Raw genomic sequence first — 24,336 nt, 5'->3', positions numbered from 1 at the left:
TGTGTGGCCATGTTATAAAAGTTGCTCTTCATCTAAACCAAGATGATTCAAGCGCATACGCTATGGATTGCTACACTACAGAAGTATATCGACAGACTTATGTCGAGATTGTCTACCCTATTCCACATCCTTCTGAGTGGGACATACCAGATGACTTACAAACAGTTTTGCCACCAGCCATGGACAGAAGGCTACCTGGCCGACCAAAAAGTCACGATCGTATACCGTCTAAGGGTGAAGAGAAGAAGAGATCGACATGTAGTCGGTGCAAGGAAAGTGGTCATACAAGGTTGACATGTGGATCACCAGTGCCATCACAATCATCTTTTCCTCTACCAAAATATGGATCCTCATCAAAATCCCAATCACAACCGGCTTCACCTTTTGGGACTGTTAACTTAGGTGATTTTTAAATGCAAATGTTGTATTATGTGTATATTATGTGTGAACTTTTAACATTTTCAGTTAGGCATGTATTAGTAACTTGAGTTTGAACATTGCTATGATATGTTCAGTTGTTATCACTTATTAGACATTCATTTGACTATCGCAACGTGGAAATCGCAACGCGAATATGACTATCGCAACACGGAAATGACTATCGCAACGCGGAATTGACTATCGCAACGCGGAAATGACTATCACAACGAGAGAATCACAATGCGAAATGAAAATCGCAACGCGAAATGAAAATCGCAACGAGTGAATCACAATTCGAAAATGAAAATCGCAACACGAATTTAGTTTCGCGTTGCGATTTTTATTTTCGCATTGCGATTCTCTCGTTGCGATTCTCATTTCACATTGCGATTCTCTCGTTGCCATAGTCATTTCCGCGTTGCGATAGTCTGTTTTGCATTCAACATAATGCAGATTGAAATAAACAAATCAACTATTACATTTCAATCAATTAAACAAGCACAAATAATAATTATGTACACATCAATTAAACAAATCAACATTTACAAATCATCTTTTACAAATCAATTAAACAATCAAAAAATAATAATAAGAATTATTTTCTCATCAATTATTGAATCAACTTTTGCACCCATACATCCATTTCACGCAGCTCACTTCAGGATTAACCTGCAGAAACCAAACATTGAATCAACAACACTTTCTACACATCTAAAACATACAAACATCAAATTATTGAATTCTAGCTACTTAACCAAACATTTTCAAACCAAAAAGAGTATATATGTTTAAAAACACTTGCATTTGACTTACAAATTGTTTATGGACACTTTCATAATGCGGATGCAGGTAAGCAACATTTCGCATATATCGCTCTAGCCATAAAATACCGAAACCACAAGCCTACTGCACCTCTATCTCTATCGGTGGGAGGTAGAAACTGTGTACTTCCTGTCGTCAAACGCTCCAAGCACATGCATACGAGAGGAAAACAATCCCCTCTGGCTTCCTTCGTTTGTTGTGGCTGGTCTCATCTCTGATAATTGTAACATTGAACTTCTTTAGCTTATTGTTTCCAGAATTAGTCCAATAATTAATTGCATCCAAGAATTTAGCCAAATGAGAGCTCCATCCCTTAATAATATCTCTCAAATCAGACAATGATATGTAATTTATCATGCTGTCATATACTATTGTCTTTAGGGATGGGAGCTGAAGCTCGACGAGAAGCCAATGAGTACGTTCCAAAACAGGGATAAACACCTGCATCGAAATGTAATAATTCAAATTGTGCACTTATTTATGAACACCTTTAAAATATTTAAACAAATATACTAACCTTATCGACCTCCCACCATGCAGGATAAAGTTTAGCTTGTCCATTAGCCAACACATATGATTCATGTCGTTGATTCATGTCGTTGATTCTTCAAGTGAACTACGTGAAAAGACGTCGGCATAATTGTATATCGCGTTTTTTTTATATTTTTCTTCAATTTCCTTACAATTAGAAGACGTGTCACCCATGCATCAATATGCTGTTTTACAAAAAAAGACATATATTAGTGAATTACATAAATTTTAAAAAAAATTAATCAAACTGAAATATAAGAAGAAATATAAGACTTACCCCCCATCGAAATAGCCGTTGTCTTCAACCCCTAATAATACACCCCACCAAGACCGTTCAATCAACAAATGCATATCATCGTTGATTTTGTATATGTCAGCGTAACACCCTTGGCTCCGCTCATGTAGATAAAAATCAACTGCGGTCTTAGCCCAAAGGGTATTATCCAGAATTATTTCCGATAGTTGTTTCCTCTCCACTTCATCTGCCGGAATGGTACTGGCCGTTAACTTATACGAAAGCCAATAGTCATCCATCATGTCCGGCACGTGAGGGGGCTTCTCAATAATTCGATATATTACGCCGTGTGAATCGGGCTCTAGAATGTTGGGAGGGACCTCTTCAACGATGACAGTGGCCTCTTGAACGGTGGGAGGGGACTCTTGAGGGATGATAGGGGCCTCTTGAACGATAGGGGAGGCCTCTTGAATGATGACAGGTGAGTCGGGCTTTTTCTTACGGATTCTTCGCACTATTGGGGTGAACGGAGACGTAATGGCACATGCACGCCGTCTGATGCGTGAACTCCATCTTGCAAGAAAAACCCGACGTAGAGCATCCACTTTAACGGGCCGCTAAAATTAAATTAATACATAAATCAGTAAATAAACAGACATGATATTAAACAGTAAAAACAAAGACAAATATATTTAAAACTTGCACGGTATTCACCCAAGTCATTATTATATCATTGTTCACAAAATGCATCAGATAACATTCCAGAAGTAAGCACTTATATAAACATTTAAAAGGACAACATATAGGTTTAGTGCAGGTTCAATGACAACATAAAGAGTAGTAGTTTATTCTTGAAACTTAAATTTTCAACACTGTGAAGTTAGTATTTGTCTTTTGGTTGAAGTAATGCAATTCATTCAAGTTTCAATTTGCAGAAGAAGAATAAAATCTGAAACTTAAAATTGCAACGCAAAAATGACTATCGTAACGCGAAAATGACTATCGCAATGCGAAAATGACTATCGCAATGCGAATTTGACTATCGCGATACGAATTTGACTATCGCAACGACTAATATTTAAAGGGAACTGCTGACTGAGTGTTAGGCATGGCTCATAAATATACCGGTAAGCTAGAAGTGTTAAAGTTGTATCAATGATGTATCGGTGTTTGCGCTCAACTACACCATTCTGTTGCGAGGTATGTGGACATATAACCCTGTGTTTAATTCTTGCAACTACAAGACAACGCTCTAAACCTCGATACTCACCTCCACCATCAGTTTGTAAAGCAACAATGTTTGTTTTAAACTGATTTTTAACAAGAGCATGAAACAAATTGAATGCTTGAGTAATATCCGATTTATTACGCATCAAGTATACCCAGACATTCCAGTTGTACATATCTATAAACGGAACATAATATTGCCAGCCACCAGACTTAATCGATGCTGGACCCCATACATTAATTTCTACCAGCTCAAACAAATGACTGTAGACAAGATCAGATTGCAAAAAAGGAAGCCTGTGACTTTTTCCTAGCTGATATGGAACACATATTTTACTATTATCATTAACAACATTCTTAACATGAAAGAAGATAGGATTTTTGATGCAGGGTGTCCCAACCGTCAATGCCATAACCAAAAACTTTTATTGGACTTAACATCTTTTTCTTCAGCAGGAGCAGTAACCTGATGAAGCATGCCATCCATTCGAGCAATTTTATTAAAGCAATACAAACCATTTTCCAGTTTTCCTTCCAACTGGATTTGGCCAGTTCCTTCATCCTTCACAAAACACTTGTCTGAGTGAAACTCGAGATATACATTGTTGTCTTGTGTAAGTTTAGAGACAAACAACAAATTCCTAGTTATTTTTGGGACACACAAGATATTTTTTAGCTGTAAGTCACATGTATTGGCAGCCAATGACACATTACTTATATGTGAGATGGGTAAAGTGGAACTATCACCAAGGTAGACCTTACATTTTTCCTGAGTATGGTCGACCCAAGGATGTTGTAGCTTTGTCGTTGCTCACATGGTGAGTAGCACCTGAATCGGGATACCACTTATCAGCAGCAGACAATACTCCTTTAGCAATGAGAGAGTTGATTTGCAAAGTGTCAGTAGTGGCATCTTTTGTGACCACCTCACCACCTGCAGCTGTGTGAACAAACAAATTATAAGATGAATTATTAGTATCATATTTACATACGTTGGCCTGCATCTCATTGGTATATCTTATAACACCCCTAACCCATATCCGACCCGAATATGAGTCCGAGGTGTCATATTGACTTTTCAACCTTTGACACTTAAAGAAAAACAGGGAAATTTTAAACTTTCATTAAAACAAAATACATTAATTTACATAAAAGAGATTACGAAATACAAGATCGACCAGAGCATTCGTAATTAACGACTTATTACATGCCAACGTTCTATACACAACCCAAAAATACCTACTTTGCCAATTACTTCTGATCTGATCTTTTAGTAGTGATGTTATTCTTGCCACTTCTAGTACTGCTCTTCTTGTTTCCTGGTACATACGTGTAAATCACTTACACGTTAAGTCATAGACTTAGTGAGGCATTAAATAAACATGTAACTATATATTCATGAATATGCATTCTTACCCTTTGATCATAATATTTCAATATGCATGTATATATTTCACTGTAACCGATACAATCATGTCATGTACATATGAAACTTATTTTCTTGTATCACTTTCACCTTACTTTATCTTTTAATTGCCCATATACATTATTGAGAACAGAGGTATTTGAGTACATTGAGGTTGTGCACTAATGCTGTCACCACAGCTCAATAAATTCCCTCATGGGGCACCGAACATTTGTTCAGTATTTATCCCGAATGACCACTATGTCCCGAAGGACCACTGGATACGTCCCGAAGGACCACTATGTCTTGAAGGACTAATATACCATCGACTCTTGGCATGCCAAGTATACCTATAGCTCTCGTATCATATAACATGGGCTTTAATATGAATACGTTTCTCATTTCATATCTCTTTCATCACTTTTCATGTAAACACATAATCTTTTCCAGTATTTCACATACCTGGATTATATTTTATGGCAATGATATTCGTTCATTCAATGTCATATGAACATATAATGAATTATGCATGCAATCACTATTACAATGGTATATTTATGCATATACATGGGTATGGAATCATTAATTCAACTATCAGAGATAGACTTATCACAAGTCTTGTCTCTATACACTTTAACTATAAAATGCACTCATCTTAGCCTTGCTTGATTCGATTCTAATCCTTCGATTGTTCTGGAACAAGATTACGCTCTAAATCTACATAGTAATACATTGATACTTATCATCATACGAATTGATATATTTCAAACTATTAATTATTAGGCTAAAAGAAAGCTATTTCCATCTCTTATTGAAGGCATGCATCGATGCACTACACCATGTATTGATGCATCCCTTGATGGGTGCATCGATGCACTACCCATGCATCGGTGCATAAATCCTATTCGATGTTTGTATTTTAATCAGGTGCATCGATGTACTCCTTATGCATCGATGCATTAATGGCATTCGATGTTCATTAATTTAAATGAGTGCATCGATGCACTCCTTATGCATCGATGCACCTTCAACAAATTCTGGGATTTTCTCATGATGCATCGGTACACTTTGAATGTGCACCGATGCACTCTGCCCAGAATTCATATCTTGAACTCGAAAACTCATCCATTTCAGCTTAAATCTTTCATGTTTCATCCCCTTTTATATTCTTAACTCCAGTACATATACTTAAATCAATCTATACTCATTTATTTCATTTTAAACCTCAGAATCCTATCCTCCTTGTGAATTCCAAGAATTATACCAACTTTGCAACATGATTTAATTCAACTTCTAACCCTTAATATGTCTTAACTAAATTGATGACAAGTCAAATTTAACTTCCAATTTTATATATGAACTCTATTCCAAAATTTCATTCAAGAACCTCTAATCTTTAATCTCTTCTAACTCCATCCTCATTTGATTTTAAGATAATCTAACATTTCCTTAAGCTTAGTTATCATCTAATAATCAAAACCCAATCTTAAATTTAACAAGAAATTCAATAATCAGAAAACTCACATTTGTTTTGCTTTACACGTACAAGGAAGAAAGAAGAAGAATAGAACTCTGGAAGCCTTTGGTGTTATCTCTTTTTCAACCCACGTGTACTCATATATATCATTTCTTTAACTAATTTCCTTGCAAATAACTCCTTTGCCCTTCCATTCCTTCTTCTTTTTAATTCAATCCTAAACAATCATTTACAAATAAATCTTTATACTATTCAATCATTCTATTTTAATTACCAAAATCTGAAACTTTCCAATTCAGTCACTAACCCGATATTGAGGATGTTACATCTCTGGACTGCATTGAGGCTACTCCTTTAAAGTTCTCATCGAAGCGATGCCAACACCTATCCACTAAATGACCAATCTTCCTACATAATTGACATTAATGCCTAGGTATGCCCTTATACTTATTCATGTTCTGAGTTTTTTCTCGAGTATCATTCGATCTATTATTAGTGTAATACTTGTCACGGTTACCATTTCCTCTATTGTAATTATTATGCCTGGTCAAGTTTATGTTGACTGGTGTCTTCATAAGGTCACCAATCCTCGATTCAGCATCAATGAGAACCGAAGTGACAGTGTCAAAGGTATAAGGTTCACGACTCACTGTTATGGCAACAACAAATGGTTTGAAATCACCTGGTAACCCATTGAGTAACGTAACAATTTGATCAATCTCAGAAACCAGGCTTCCACTCGTCGCAAGCAAGTCACAAATCTCCTTGATTTGTGTGGAAAATTTGCGCAATTATAGGTCTCATTTTTTAAGAGATCTAAGTCTTCCATGGAGGCTCATAATCTTTATAGTGGAGAGCTTCGAGAACATGCTGAGAACTGTATTCCAGATCTTAGTAGAGGTATGTGCTCCTACAAGCTGAGGAATCATGGAATGACTGATTGTTGAAATAAGCCAGGAGGCTAATGAACTATCCTGCTTTTTGTGAAGCCAATACGCCGAATTCACTATTAATTCACCAAATTCATCGACAATGGTTTGAGGTGGAATCGGCAGCGATTCATCCAGCAGATGTTCTAACTCGTGTCCTTGAATCATAAGGAGAACTTGCTGCTTCAAAAAAAGGAAGTTGTTGTCATCTAGTCGAACATTAACATACTTATTCATGAATGACATCTCCACCATCCGATTATTGGCTGCAGCAACACTGCTTCCTTCTGATGCAACTTCGACTATAACAAATGAGTCAGGCATGATGAGCAGAAAACAGAATCATCAAAGAAATATCACCGTAAAACCACTGGCAATTGGATCTCTAGACATCTGATACCATGTTAAAACTTATATAAACAACGTTATGGAAAAACAGAAAGAATGGACTAAAGCATTAAGAAAATAGAATGTAGGCTAAAAGCTATTTCAGCCCTTGGTCAAATGACCTGTTAATATAGCCATGCTAATTGCTCCCTTCATGAGTTAACACTAATAGTTTAACCCATTAATGGATAGCTAGCTTAACCACCTAACTAATCCTAACAAAATCAGTTAACAAAACCAGGAGCTAACAGTTCCAGTTGGTAATATTTCCAGTTGGCATTGCTTAATTCTCAACACAAGTGTCACAGTCCAGACACTGGATCGTGCTCGAGACTCCCAACCGAGTCCAACTGATATTGTCGGCTATCGAGTCTCAAACTGTGACACAACACTGAACCAACAACAAACATGCTTAATACCTTGATAAAAGCTAAGTACACGTGTACTAAAGGGTACCAAATTGTTGATTCAACACTTAAAATGTTGCAAGCATCAAGCTTGGTTATGATAGGGGATAATGGGACAAGGGTGAAAACCTATAAATGAGACACAAACTACTTCTCTCCGACCAAAAGTGCCTTTACTGTATTATCCCACATCCCATTCGAGAGTGGAAACATATGTCCAACACTGGGAAGTTCATGGTAGTGCATCCATGGGAGTTGTTGGGCGATGTAACGTTGCAATGTAACCTGTACAAACTTATCCTCATCTCCATGCCATAGGTGCACTGAGCCCTCATTGTTGGGAAATGGATCGTCCAGTTCCAGGGGAGAGAATTCCCTTGCTCCAAATCCGATTATCATCTCCCGATGCAAGGATTCATATTCACCTTGTTGTCTTAAGTGTGCCTAAAGAAAGGACATACAAAATTACTGTTGCAACAATTGCAGCAAATGAAGTTCAAGAATCAATTGTAAAAATATTAGCCCCCTCAACCCCTAACAACTGATTACTACCATGAAATCCTTATAATGCCAAAAGATTCCGATGACTAAGCCACAACAATCCACATATACAACAAATCACAGCTTAACAATCAGTCAACAATGATAAACTTCTAATACAACAAAAACAGATTCTTGGTGAGAGATACATACCACGATGTGATTCCTTAAAGGCATCTTCATCAAGAGTTTTATGTCCTCGCTAGATAAATGATCAATATTGTTAGCGAGAACGCTAGAACCAGGGAAACATTTCTGAGTGTTCCATCAGTAGGTAAGCCAATGAGCATTGTGAGCCACATGAAGCACCCGTTTATCTTGTGGTAACTGTTGCTGATATGCTTGGTTCGATAAGTTTGTAGGTAAACCAGAACACCAATAGTTAACAGCTGGAGCTATCAATGTCACCCCAGTTAACCTGTCGGAGTTGCAAACATCAAGTTCAACAGTTGAACAAACATTATATGCGATCTCTTGGTTTCTCACTTAAGTTGCATTTGTGTAGTTAGTAAAAGGAATACCTATGAGGGATGTACTTGAGGCAGCTCCAAATCACATGCCCCCATAGAAATTCCAATTACATAAAATTTGGATCCTAGTCTCAATTGATCATCAAGCTCTTCTGTATCCAAAGTCATACTCTTTACGGTTTGTTTCGGATTAGGGTCACTCTCTCCGTAACCTGGTCTGTCAAAAGACACAATGTAGATCCCTAATCGTTCAACGAGTTCCTGGTAGAAAGCAGAAACAATAACAAAGTCAAATGACTCTCAATCCAAACATATTATAGCTGAAAGCTTAGATGACCACAACAACAACAACAAAATTACCGATGGCGGATTAATACTATCAAGCCTACACGAGTCGAATCCATGGACTTGGATGATTCTATACTTTGCTGCATCTCGTGGAATGCCATGCTCTTCGTAGGCCAAATGTCGTCCATCCCTCAGCTTTATTCTTGATGCTGTGATGGGTGGACCACCCAGAGAACCGCATATTTTTTGCGGTGGTGGCTGAATGGCCTGATAAACCCATGCTAAAGCCCCCACAGACAAGACCAATAGTAGTTTAATGAATAAACCTGCAATTTTTTAGATATAATTAAAATAACCCGTAATGTAGTAGAGATCTATGTGAAATAAATTGCAATGGCAAGCACATCATCTGTGAAACAAGATAAAATCACTGCACTTAAAAAGTTCAAAATAAAATCACAAATTTATTTCATCTATGAAAAATACAGCAGAACTATCTACTTTGCATTCAAAAGATGCAGAAGCCATCCTCTTCAAAATGAACATTTAAACTCACACTCAGTCCTTTCTGTAAAAAAGAATTACATCAAGCTAAGCTAGAAATTCACCTCTTAACACAGAGACAGATAATGCAGTAACTGAGAATTCATTAAAATTCCAAAAATTTCACTACAATGGAATGAACCAATATTTGAAGAATCTGCAAACAACGAAGAATCTGCAAACAACGAAGAATCTAAGATCCAAAATCCTAGCTTTTTTATGCTTTTCAAGAATTAAAGCAGAGAAATAAGAAAAACAAAGTGACCCAGATTTTAAAAGAGATGTGGAATTCTACAACAAGCTTTATAACCTAAATCAGATGAAATAAAAGTTAGATCTTTCGTAATGTTTTTGTTTTAAAGAATATTTTAAAAAAAAAACACCACCTGAAGGAAGGTCGAAGGAAGTGTTTTGCTTTGCTTTTCTAGTGTGAGCTCTTGCTGATGCAGCTGATATTTTCCTATTAACTCCTCCTGCCATCTCTGAATCTCTGAAAAAAACTAAATGGATCCGCACAAGATTCTTTCTAACAAAGCAGAAGAAATTCTTACTTTAAAAACAGAGTTTGGTTCTTTAATGCATTAAGATGCGATTTTTTTTTCTTTTTTCTTTTTCAGATGTTTAATTTTGTTCAATTTAAATGTCTGTTTTATTATTTTAATGGCGATTATTTTCTTTAATAATTTTTTTTTCCAGATTTGTAACTTTATTATTGAAAAAATGGCATTCCTTACAAGTTCCAACAAAGTTTCCAGTCCACAGCAATACATAAAGTATAAATAACATACATCAATCCTGGAATGACATTTTTGGCTAAATTACATTTTCCCTCATCAACTATTACTCTTTTCTATTTTTGTCACTGAAATATTATTTGTCAAAATCGTAATATATTTTTTTATTTTAATCACTAATTATTAAAAAATAATGACGACACATCTATAATTTTTCTTATTTACAAATATATTCGTTTAATGTTCACAAATATGTATATTTATGTAATCACTAATGTTTTCATTTACCATTAGTCAAAACATTCACTTATATATTAAAAACATTGAAATTACACCACTGGTTCTTAAATTTTTTAACTTTTATGGTTTGAACTCCAATATTCATATTATATCCAATTTAGTCCCTAACCTTCACCAATATTAAAAATATATAAAAAACGAGAACCTGGTAAATGAATTTATTCCTAAACATAAACGAATCGGACACACCTTAATTCGTGTTTATTTATTTATTAAATTAAAAGTTTGTTCATACTCCTTAATTTAAATTAATATAAAAAACTTATAAGAGCAGCTCATCAAAAGCTATGTTTATTTACACCTCTGAATACATATACATTTTCAATCATTTTAATTATATTAAATTATTTTAAATGAATTATTTAATTCAACTAAACTGAAAAGAAAAAAAGTTAAAACCGAAGTAAATAAATAAACTTGTTTGATTATTTTGAGCGATTCAATAAGTTTTATGATGATAATAGAGAAACCAAACCAACTATGCAGCCCCTTCTATTGATTCAAATACGTACATAGAGTTGCATCCCCAAAGCTCAAAAAAAATGAAAATTTCAGAATCATATGCTGACCTTAATAAACCATAAAGTTGTACTATCTACATGCACATCAAAGCCTCTCCAAAACTAAAATCAATCTAAAACGGATGAACTGGTGAAGAACAAAGCAATCATTGCAAAGATTTTACCCCTCTGGCATTGATTTTGCCATGAATCTAAAGGAAAATGAATAGAGGAATGATTTTATCATGAATTAAATGAAATTTTCATGTCAAGGTGAAAAAAAAAACTATTTCAGTTCATCCAAATAAGTTAATGTTCTTCATATTCAGACACGAAAAGAGTGCAATTCTGTAACATTTTACACATCAAATTCCAAGAAGTAATCCCATTGTCTTCAATTATTCATATAATACACCAAAACCCTAACTCTACAGGAGGGAGGAAAATCAGTTTCAGTTAAAATATGACAAGAAGGGAAAATAATGCGTATATCAAGAAACAAGCGTACGCGATAAGCCCACGGTGTTCTTCACCTCCATAAGCAAGCGCCACCATCAAATTGGTGCAAGCCCTAGTGGCCCAAAGGACGAAAACCCCCGCCAGTGCAAACCTAGGGGCGCTGCTCCCTTGCGGGATAAAAAGCGACGCCGCCGAAAAGATCACCACCGGTAGCAGACAATAACCGACCACACTTGTACATGTGTGCAGATCTAGGTTGCCGTAGTTGCGACCTGCTAACATATTGAAAACGATGTAGAGGAAAATCGAGGAGACGACGATCCAGCCGAGGATTATACCAAACAGGATCTTGCCGCCGAGGAGCTGGAATAAGCAGAAACACAAGTAGAGGAAGATCGGGCCGGAAAGATCCGAGTCTTTATGGGCCGTCGGGTTGACTCGGAAGGGATTGAGGATGGATCTCGTTTTGTGCCAGATTTGTTCAGGGTGGATGCCCAGTTCGTCGAGGAGGGGTTCTTCGTCGTCAAAAGAACCAGAACCGGATGCTGCTGAGGTGGAGATTGTTCCGCCGACGGGTCCGGATGATGGCGGAACAGACCCTATATCGAAGGCCATGAAGGGTATGGGGACGATGGAGGGAGGGAGGGTTGGAAAGGAGCCGGTGGGAATCGGCGTTGGTTGAATTTTCCGACGGTAGGATTGACTCCACCGCTGGAAGGGAAAACGACCGGCGGCACATTGAATTGTTTGGCCATTTTTCTTTTTTGCTATTCTTTTTATGGGGATGAAGGTAAGTTTTCTTTTTAAAATATTGATTCGTTTGGTTTTTTGCTTCTTAATGAATAGAAGGGTAATTTTGACTATTCGCTTGGAATTTTTGCTAATGTATACACAGTGGTTCTAGTGTTGAGCCGCGGGAGATGGACAAGATGACATGCTATGCACCGATAAAATTACGTTATTATACATTTATACTTTCGTTTTTCAAAATTCGTCCCCACTCTCATACCTCTAATTAATTATCTAATTATGCTCACTTAGTAACTCAATTAAATCAGATATTATATTACAAGCTCTTGAAATATAATTTTAAACCCCTAATTCACTCCAACAATTCTCAAAAAAAAAATCACATGAAACAATTCTTAATTGAATTAATCTAACTCGAAATCATAATTTAAAACTATTCAAACTTAAATTCTAAGTACCTTGAACATAAAATAATCCAAATTCGTATCCAAAATATCCGAACTTATATGTCAAAATCCTAAAATTATTTAAACTCAAAAGGATCATTATGTAATTAACCCAACTTAAATTGATCCAAACTCAAATTAATTCCATCAAAATTGACCAAGCAGAATTCTAATGATTATCGAGCAGGATCAGGGATGGGTTGAACTCGAAGGATTTTGATTAAAACTGGTGCTCAAGCTGAATTCATGAATAGTATTTGCTGAATCGAATCCCTTTGAGTGATTGGGATTGGAGAGTTTGTTTTTCAGCCCAGATAACAGAGCTTGATTCTCCCGTTCAGCATCTCTGCTTTCTTCCTCGGCTTCTCATTTTCTTTCATTATATAACAGTTTTGCAGATACAGGTTTGAGTTCAGCATTTCCATGATTTTCCTTTGAAGATCAACTGCAACATTCGCAACGGAAAGAATGCAATCAGACGTAGGACGTTTGGTTAGAACCAGAATACAGAAAACAAATTAAAAGGATCACCAGTTTCAAGGAGGTTTGGCTTGAGAGCTTTTACAAATGAAGCTAAAATTTGGGTTTCTAAATTACAGCCGTGAAAGAAAGAAAAAAAGAAGGATTTGAGATAAGAAATGTAACATCCCAAAATACGGGTTAGTAATTAAATTGTAAAACTTCATAATTTGGTGATTAAAGTATGATGATTGAATAGTTTAATGATTTATCTGGAAGGATTGTTAGTAATTATTAAGTGAATTGAAGGGCAAAATAGTCATTTGACCAATAAATAAATTAAAAGGTGATAAGGATGAGATATATACACGTGAGAAATGAAGGGGAGAGGAAACAAAGTTTCCAGAATTCTCTTCATCCTTCTCTTTTCTCTCCATCGTGAACTAAGCTAGAGCAAAGGTGAGTTTTATGATTAGTTGGTTATTTGATAAATTAAAGGTTAGGTTTTGATCATTAGATGATAAGTAAGCTTAAGGAAAGCTTAAGTTGTCTTATAATCAAAAGATGAAGAAGTTATAAGAGATTAAAGAAAATGAGTTTTTAAATGAATTTATGGAAAAGAGTTGATAAGTTGAATTTGAAGTTAAATTTGACTTGTCATCATGCTAATTAAGGAATATAAAGTGTTAGAATTGTATTTATAACATATTGGAATTGGAGTATGATTCTTGAATTACATATGAGGGATATGATTTTGAGGTTAAAGATGATTTTCATGAATATAAGTTAATTTAAGTAAGGATGATTGGGTTTAATGACATGATAGGGGTTTAAAAGAGAAGAATTGAGTGAAGAATTGATGATTTTCGGGCTTAAAATACAATTTTTGGGCTATGTGCATCGATGCACATTCAATGTGTACCGATGCATCAAAGATAAATCCCAAAAATTGTTCAAGGTGTATTGATGCACATGAAGTGCATCGATGCACTCCTTTAAAATAAAAACATCGAATACCATCAGTGTATCGATGCACAAGTAGTGCATCGATGCACCCCCTTAAATGCAAACATCGAATAGGATTTATGTATCGATGCATAGATAGTGCATCGATGCACCCGTCAAGGGATGCATCGATACATGGTGTAGTGCATCGATGCATACCTTCATTAAAAGATAAAAATAGCTTTCTTTTTAGCTTAAGGAATGAAAATTTAGAATATATCAATTAATATACTTATATATCAATGTATTATTATGTAGATTTAGAACGTAATCTCGTTCTGGAACAATTGAAGGATTATAATCGAGTCAAAGCAAGGCTAATGGGAGTACATATTATAAGTATAGTACAATGGAATAAGACTTGTGATAAGTCTAATTCCTATGTTGATTTTCATAGCACAATAGTTATGAACATGCATACATGATAATTACTATGATACATACATAAAGTATATATGTTCAAATGATTTGATAAATGATATATGTGAATAAATTCAAATGCATATGTGACATGGTAAGTGATATGAGTTATATGATCACAAGAGAAATGATATGAATACATGACCATATGAAATATAAGAATAATGCCCATGTTATACGATATGAGAGCTATAGGTATAGTTGGCATGCCAAGAGTCGAGGGTTCTACGTGGTCTTTCGGGACATATATTTATTCTTTGGAACATTTACAGGGTCTTTTGAGACAGATTTGATCCACTAGAATATGTATATGGTTCTTAAGGAGTGGTCATTCGGGACAAATACAGTACATAGGTCCTTCGAGATAAATTTCATAGCCCCTAGTGGGACCTATACGAGTTGTGGTGACAACATAATGCACAACCTCAATGTACTCGAATACCTTGAGTTCTAAAAAATGTACATGGGCCTATAAAAGGTTATCAAAGGTAATTGTATTGTTATAGTTATATGTTACCATATCATTATTGTTTATATTGATTTGTATATGACATGATTGAATAGATAGATTGCATGTTCATATTTATAAGGAATGCATTATTATTATATTTATATGTCTCACTAAGTCTATGACTTAGCGTGTAAGTGATTTACACGTAGGTACCAAGAATCAAGAAGAGCGGAAATAGGGTGGCAAGAATAGCAGCATTGCTAGAAGATCAGACCAGAAGTAACGGATAAAGTATGTCTTTTGTTGTGTATAGTGTTGGCATGTAAGAAAAGTGTCTGTTACAAATGCTCTGATCAGTTTTATCTTGTTTTGGTTAACTTGTGTAAAGTAACAATGTTATTTTAATGAAAGTTTTAAATTTCCTTGATTTTTCGTCAAGAGTCAAAGTTTGAAAAGTCAATGTGACACCTTGGACTCGTATCTGGGTCGGGTACGGGTTGAGGGTGTTATATTTAATGGTATCAGAGCTACGGTTTAGTCGATTCTCGGCATAAACCAGAGTCTAGAGTATCCTATAAAGTATTCATGCCAACAAAATAGTGAAAACTTCTGCTATGATATAATAGTAAGTATGTTGTTTTGCTAATAGAACAATATGGTTATGTTCTTATAGATGTCCGGACATGGTAGCTCTAGAAGTGAAGCGGTAGATGATAGGTCCGCTGAAAGTAGTAATTCACCTGCCCTGGCTAGGCAAGGTGAAGAACATGCACCTTATGGAGTGCCTGTAACTGATCAATATGTGTTCTTCAGAACACTGGACGCGGTATTGGTGCGTTTTCAACCTTCTGTTACTTCAACTCCGAGAATGAATGTTGCAAAGGAGTTGAAGGGTTTAGGAGCATCAGAGTTTAAAGGTGAAGCTGAAGAAGGTCCTGTTGTTACGGACATTTGGCTTAATGATGTAAAAATTATGTTAGATGGTCTCCATTGTTCTAATGTAGAGAAGTTAGATGGAGTGGTCTCCTTGCTTCGTGGGCAAGCAAGAATCTGGTGGACAAATGTCACTTTGAGAATGACAAGTGACCAAGTGACCTGGTCGTTGTTCTTAGAAGAGTTTAAACACAAGTATATATGAGACCAGTTTATCAAGAAAATGAAGCAAGAATTCTTGAACCTGAAGCAATTGGACCGCATTGTATATGAATATTAGTGTGAATTCAACAAGTTAAGTCGTTTTGCGACCGAGTTAATTCTGACAGAAAAAGATTCGTGTGAGTGGTTTGTTGAGGGTTTGCACCCAAGGTTATAGGAGATGCTGATAGTATTGAACTTGTCCTCATTTTAAGAGGTAGTAAATCGTGCTAAAGCCTTAGAGAGAGCTCAAAATGGAAGATTTGGGAATCAAAGAACCCAACCATCTAAAAGAACTGGGGCTTCATCAAGTTTTGCACCACCTAAGAGAAGTAGAGATTTTGGGTTCCGACCTCAAGCACAATCAGAGTCGATGGCATCTGTTGCAAGAGATTCAAATCAGATGAGAGCTAGACAGACTCAATCTGTAGGGTCTGGTGATGGACGAGCACAGCATAATCAAATTAGACAATGTGAAATTTGTGAAAGAAGCCATAGCAGAACATGTAGGGTAGTTACTGGAGCTTGTTTCCGATGTGGTGAAGTGGGACATTTCATGAGAGATTGTCCATTGGGGACAGGAGAACCAGTACAGTCGGAGCGATCTGCTTCGATGTCTCAAAAGAGAAGAGGTAGAAGTCAACCTGAATCATATACTCAACAGGAAATACGCTTCACTGCACGAGTGTATAATATTAATACTAATGAAGATTTTGATGATCCAGAGATGATAACATGTACCTTTTTATTATGTAATAGATACGTTATGATATTGATTGATCTGGACTTACATATTCATATATTAGTAGTAAATTGATGTGAGAATTGAGAATTTAATTAGAAGTTATTTATAGTGATATGGAAGTGACAAATTTGTTAGGGTACAGTGTTGGGATAAATAAGATATGTTGAGAATGTTCCATTAGAATTCAGAGAATTGAATTCCCTATTAAATTGATGGAATTACTATTCAAATGATTTGAAGTAAGATTGAAAACTATAGAATTAGAGGATTTTTATCGTTCTGAAATAAAGTAGTTTCTTTACTTCAGTGACAAGATAAGGTAGAAGGAATGAGTGTTTTTAGGGGAATATTAAAAGAACAAGTGATGGATACTATTATTATTGGAGGAATTGGAAAATATGTACATCAGTAATCAGTTTATAAGACAAATGTAAATGGAATGTTTGAATGCGAACCAAGGAAATTGTATTATGGATAAGTGAGAATGAAGGTTTGATCAGTTAAGGAAATGGAGGACGAACTATTTTTGATTGGGAATAATGTATAGTATATGAATAGTTTGATGGTGGGGTATGTTTTATTGGAAGAAATGAGTTGAATAATAAAGTAGTATGATAGTGTAATAAAGATAAAGGATTTGTATGTTTGGCGGAAGTAAGAATTGACAGAAAAGTTTAAAATGATAAGGATGGATAAGTATAAGGGATATGAAAGGAATGTGAGAGCATCAAGGAAAAAGGTAATGGAAGAATTAAAGTAATGAAGTAAAGGTTATGATAGCAAAAAAGATTTATTGAAGAGGTGATATGTGAAAATGAATAGTAGATGTCTAGACAGTATCTTATCTCCTTGTGCAATGAAAATTTGAGGATGAATTTTCTAAAAAGGGGGGATATTTGTAACATCCCAAAATACAGGTTAGTGACTAAATTATAAAACTTTAGAATTTGGTGATTAAATTAGGATGATTGAATAGTTTAATGATTTATCTAGAAGGATTGTTAGTAATTATTAAGTGAATTGAAGGGCAAAATGGTTATTTGACCAATAAATAAATTAAAAGGTGATAAGGATGAGATATATACATGTGAGAAATGAGGGGGAGAGAAACAAAGTTTCCATAATTCTCTTCATCCTTCTCTTTTCTCTCTATCGTGAACTAAGTTAGAGCAAAGGTGAGTTTTCTGATTAGTTGGTTATTTGATAAATTAAAGGTTAGGTTTTGACCATTAGATGATAACTAAGCTTAAGGAAAGTTTAAGTCGTCTTATAATCAAAAGATGAAGAAGTTATAAGAGATTAAAGAAAATGAGTTTTTAAATGAATTTATGGAAAAGATTTGATAAGTTGAATTTGAAGTTAAATTTGACTTTTCATCATGCTAATTAAGGAATATGAAGTGTTAGAATTTTATTTATAACATATTGGAATTGGAGTATGATTCTTGAATTATATATGAGGGATAGGATTTTGAGGTTAAAGATGATTTTCATGAATATAAGTTGATTTAAGTAAGGATGATTGGGTTTAATGACATGATAGGGGTTTAAAAGAGAATAATTGAGTGAAGAATTGATGATTTTCGGGCTTAAAATACAATTTCTGGGCTATGTGCGTCGATGCACATTCAATGTGTACCGATGCATTAAAGATAAATCCCAGAAATTGTTTAAGGTGTATCGATGCACATGAAGTGCATCGATGCACTCCTTTAAAATAAAAACATCGAATACCATCAGTGTATCGATGCACAAGTAGTGCATCGATGCACCCCCTTAAATGCAAACATCAAATAGGATTTATGTATTGATACATAGATAGTGCATCGATGCACCCGTCAAAGGATGCATCGATACATGGTGTAGTGCATCGATGCATACCTTCATTAAAAGATAAAAATAACTTTCTTTTTAGCCTAAGGAATGATAGTTTAGAATATATCAATTAGTATATTGATATGTATCAATGTATTACTATATAGATTTAGAACATAATCTCGTTCCGGAACAATTGAAGGATTAGAATCGAGTCAAAGAGGCTAAGGTGAGTACATATTATAAGTATAGTACAATGGAATAAGACTTGTGATAAGTCTAATTCATATGTTGATTTTCATAGCACAATAGTTATGAACATGCATACATGATAATCATTATGATACATGCATAAAGTATATATGTTCATATGATTTGATAAATGATATATGTGAATAGATTCAAATGCACATGTGACATGGTAAGTGATATGAGTTATATGATCACAAGAAAAATGACATGAATACATGAACATATGAAATATAAGAATAATGCCCATGGTATACGATATGAGAGCTATAGGTATAGTTGGCATGCCAAGAGTCGAGGGTTCTGCGTGGTCCTTCGGGATACATATGTATCCTTTGGAACATTTACAGTCTTTTGAGATAGATTTGATCCACTGGAATATGTATATGGTTCTTAAGGAGTGGTCCTTTGGGACAAATACAGTACATAGGTCCTTCGGGACAAATTTCATAGCCTCTAGTAGGACCCATACGAGCTGTGGTGACAGCATAGTGCACAACCTCAATGTACTTGAATACCTTGAGTTCTAAAAAATGTACATGGGCCTATAAAAGGTTATCAAAGGTAATTGCATTGTTATAGTTATATGTTACCATATTATTATTATTTACATTGATTTGTATATGACATGATAGAATGGATAGATTGCATGTTCATATTTATACGGAATGCATTATTATTATATTTATATGTCTCACTAAGTCTATGACTTAGCGTGTAACTGATTTACACGTAGGTACCAAGAATCAGGAAGAGCGGAAATAGGGTGGCAAGAACAGCAGCACTGCTAGAAGATCAGATCAAAAGTAACGGATAAAGTATGTCTTTTGTTGTGTATAGTGTTGGCATGTAAGAAAAGTGTCTGTTACAAATACTCTGATCAGTTTTGTCTTGTCTTGGTTAACATGTGTAAAGTAAAAATGTTATTTTAATGAAAGTTTTAAATTTCCTTGATTTTTCATCAAGAGTTAAAGTTTGAAAAGTCAATGTGACACCTCGACTCGTATCCGGGTCGGGTACGGATTGAGGGTGTTACACGAAAGGGAAGAAAAGAGAAGTAAATATATAACCAGCCATGAATACACAACTATCATGCATGTTTAACCATTGAAGGCGGCCATTTAGGGGCAAAGATTTAATGCATTATTATAATTGTTTTTTTTTAAAAAAAATCGGTGTGAATTCTAGTTTTTAAAAATAGAATTAATATAGAATGATCCAATTTTATAATTTTAGATGGAATTGTTTTTTGGTTTTTTTTATCAATATAGGATAAGTATAAGGTATTACATGTTTAAAATAATTTTCAATCATTTAACATCGAATGTTCATATTCCTAGCATCCATAGTGCTCAAACTTGAGACCAATAACAACAATTCTTTTATTGATGAGATTGTTTGATTCATGCATTATTTGTTGATTTTATACATTGTTATGTATTTTATCTTATATTAAAAATATTAAAAATTAACTTTAAAATTAAATAGAAAATTAGATTTACTTTTTAATTTGGATATTTATATTTCTTTAATCATCAACATTTGATTTATTATGAGATGATCCTCTCAACCTAAATTGTTTTATTCATAATGTTAAAATATAAATTCTTGTGAACACTCAACCACCGGTACAAATGTTGTCCTTGAATCCAAATTAACTAACGAAGTTATTTGATTAGTTATTATAATTATTTTTATCATAATTATAATTATTATTATGAAAAATCACATTATAATTGTTTACTTAGAGGGATAGAAATGATCTTTAAAAAAGAGAGGAGAGGGATAGTAATGAATTATGGGCTTTTTTCTCATTTTTGGGGTGAATGATGATGGGTTAGGTCCTCCCAAGATACAAAATGATGGTCTTTTATCGGTTAGAGCCGTCGTCACGGCCACCTTTGCTCTTACTTCTTCATCCTCTTCAAATACTAATTATATAAAATCAACAAATATGATGGAAAATATGAAGTTATTTTATTGTTTATCAGTAAAAATATTAATCATATTTAAAAATGTTTACTTTTCTTAAAAACTATAATTACTTTTGTAAATATATATAGATACATTTTCATAAATTTTAGATTAAAAATTAAATAATTTTAATATAATTTAATGATTATTTATATACTTATATATGTATATATTTATATTGCATTTGTATAAACTTTTATATATCTTTTATAAGGTTTCCATATTATACAATTATTTTATATTTTGAATAGATAATGATTATAAATTAATATTTATTTAGACTTTTTTAGTTTAATTATATTATTATGAATAATAACTTAAAAAAATTATGACACATTTTACTCTGTCTTTTCTAATAATTATGTTTTTATGTCTTTTGATACATTTTCAATTGTTTGACTATTATTTTTGTTTATCTTTTTTAGAGTAGGATTTGATATCGTTACGATTAATCAAGATGACGATTATTTATTATTATATTGATCTTCCTTGCTTTGGACCCTCAACTTAGATTTGAATATACGATTTTACATTCGTTGATAGTTTACTCACGTTACTTGACTCTAATTTACGGTTTATTAGTGATCTTTCCGTAGCTTGATCTCCTTTTTATGGTTCGTTTGCCGATGCGATAAGATATATTCACATCTATCTTTTGTTCGATTTTTTTGTTCAAGTCTTTTAACATATCCCTTGTATGATCATTATGATATTGATTAACTAGTTTATTGTGTTAATAATTATAGAAAAACATCCTTATGTATTTAGTTTATATTTATAATTATAAACCTTCATTCTAATTCTGAATATTTTATCTTTTTAATAAAACTAATTGTTTTTATAAAAAAAAAATTAATAACACAATTTTCTTTTTAATTTAAGATTTAAAACATTATCCTAATTTAGATATCATATAAAAATAATTACTAATCCATCTTCTTCATCAAAATATCATTTTATATTTTTTTATAGTTTTTATATTTTTTTAATAGTTTTTATATTTCTATATTATTATTTTTTAAATTATGTTTAAATAATTATATATATATATATTATTAATAGATAGAAAAATAAACAAAAGTTATTATCTTATAATCATATCCATAATTCATAAAGGAAATTGTATTTCAAATTTTGTTACTTATAATTACACTTTTACTCCAGACAGTTGATTTCTTCCGTCCATAAAAAAATTGAAAAATCTTATTATACCTTACGAGTTTAAAAGGTGGATAGAATCTTAATTTTCGCATAATAATAACTAGTACAATAATTATTCTATTAATGATGTGTTGTTGTTTTTAAAAAATATTCTATAATAACTAGTATGTTTTAATCAAAATATTATAAAATAATTATTAAAGTTCTATTTTATATTCATTTTGATCAAGAACGTAATTGGTAACTCGTTTTATCTTATTGTGCTAACAAATGTTAGCATGTGATTGATCTGTTGATTAGTGAAAGTAAAACAATAGCTTTAATATACACAACATTACGTTTTTTCTATAAGCATCTCGTTTCTAAATTTTGTATACTTTTTTATTGTTCTTTTGATTTATTAGTCTAATATATGTGATATGATTATGAAAAATATTAAATGTTAACGATGGCGAATAAAATTTTATCACATACAGAACCCAAACTAAATTATTAAAATAATATATTTTTAATATTTACTTAAGAAAATAACATTTAAAACATTTATTTTTTAAAATAATATATATTTTTATCACATAAAAATATAAAATAAAGATGTACTTATGTGGCAGGTATTGAATTAAATCAATATTAGTTCAAAACTTGTCACGTAAACAAAGACGTTCTTCTGAAAAAGAGTCTTTTAAAAAATATTTTCGCGCGACGCTCTTTCGTCCTATGTGATAGAAATGAATGTCATTTCATAAATTAAATTCCTTTAGTGTTATTTTAATAATTAAATATTAAAAAGATATTGGTTTAATAATTTAACTCAAAACCCATGATTGGCCTTGCCCATCATGGGGTTGATTTAGTCAAGTAAAGATAATGGGTATTTTATTTAGCTCATTAGGGTAAGTCAAAAATTATTTTGAGATCTACGACATTTTCTATAGAGTTATTGGAACTCGTCACGTCGAGTTGGCGAGTTCCAATTTTTTTTTTGAAAATTTATCTTATCAAGGTAAAAAATTAGAATAAATAAATATTTTTTATTAGAATTCATCACCTTGACGTGATGAGTTTAATATTAATGTAGAAAAGATCATATATCTCAAAATAAATATTGACTTGCCCTGTGTTAAATAAAAAACCCTAAACCCTCACCGGGCTAATTTTGCCCAATCATGGACCATAGAAATGACTTAATGGGCATCCGAAGCAAGCTAGATTGACTATAATACTATATGAAAATGATAGTTTAAAAGCCAGGCGATGGGCGGACGGTGAGCGTAGGAGAAAAGTGAGGCTATGGGCGGATGGTAGTTTATTCTATTTTTTATAAAATAGTTCCACATTTTTTTTAAAGTTTGAAGTAATTCATTAATTGCCGTGATTTTAGATTTGATCAGTTGACATGAAGATTGAAGTAGGGGTAAAATTGAAAAAATCTCTAATATGGAAGTTAATATGAAAGTTAAATTTATTCACGGGAGGTGGAGAAATATATATGTCTGCGTATGTGCTTGTACAGGTATACATATAATAATTTCAAACCTACTTTTATTTATTTCAATTTTATAATGATTTAATTTAATTTTAACTTTTTTTGTAGATATTAGGTTTAGTATTTATTAATAAAAGGTGTAGATATTAGGTATAGTCTTTACTAATAAAAGTTGTAGGCATGATTTACTACTATTTATTAATAAAAGGTGTAGATATTGGGTTTAGTAATCATTAATAAAAATATATATTTTATTTAGTTTTAAAAAATTAAATTAAAAAAAGTGATTAAGTTCAATTAAAACGAATCATTAAATTAAATTTATTAATCGAATAATAAAAACTAATTAAATAAATTTCGTTTAAATAGATTTAGTTGAATTTACAAAATTTTATACTAGAATTTTACACGGCACCCATTGTTTGACTGATTGAAACTTTCATTGAATGAATAATTCCTTGAAATAAAAGAAGTCCAAAATGGTAATGGAAATTACATTAAGTAGGCTGAATCATTGACTTTCTTATATAAGGAATCGGATCATAACTAACTCATTAGTATTCAATAT

The 24,336-nt window shown here is 33.2% G+C and overlaps 2 pseudogenes; both read right to left on the bottom strand.

The window, feature by feature from the left end:
• Positions 1-7,883: 7,883 nt before the first annotated feature.
• LOC120162002 lies at positions 7,884-10,253 on the bottom strand (annotated as a pseudogene).
• Positions 10,254-11,510: 1,257 nt separating this feature from the next.
• Positions 11,511-12,472, bottom strand: LOC120161910 (annotated as a pseudogene).
• Between the last annotated feature and the right edge of the window lie 11,864 nt (positions 12,473-24,336).

This window comes from Hibiscus syriacus, unplaced genomic scaffold, assembly GCF_006381635.1.
Source record: "Hibiscus syriacus cultivar Baekdansim isolate YM2019G1 unplaced genomic scaffold, ASM638163v2 tig00111402_pilon, whole genome shotgun sequence".
In the NCBI taxonomy this organism is placed as follows: Eukaryota; Viridiplantae; Streptophyta; class Magnoliopsida; order Malvales; family Malvaceae; genus Hibiscus; species Hibiscus syriacus.
This window is presented reverse-complemented; position numbering and strand designations above follow the sequence as displayed.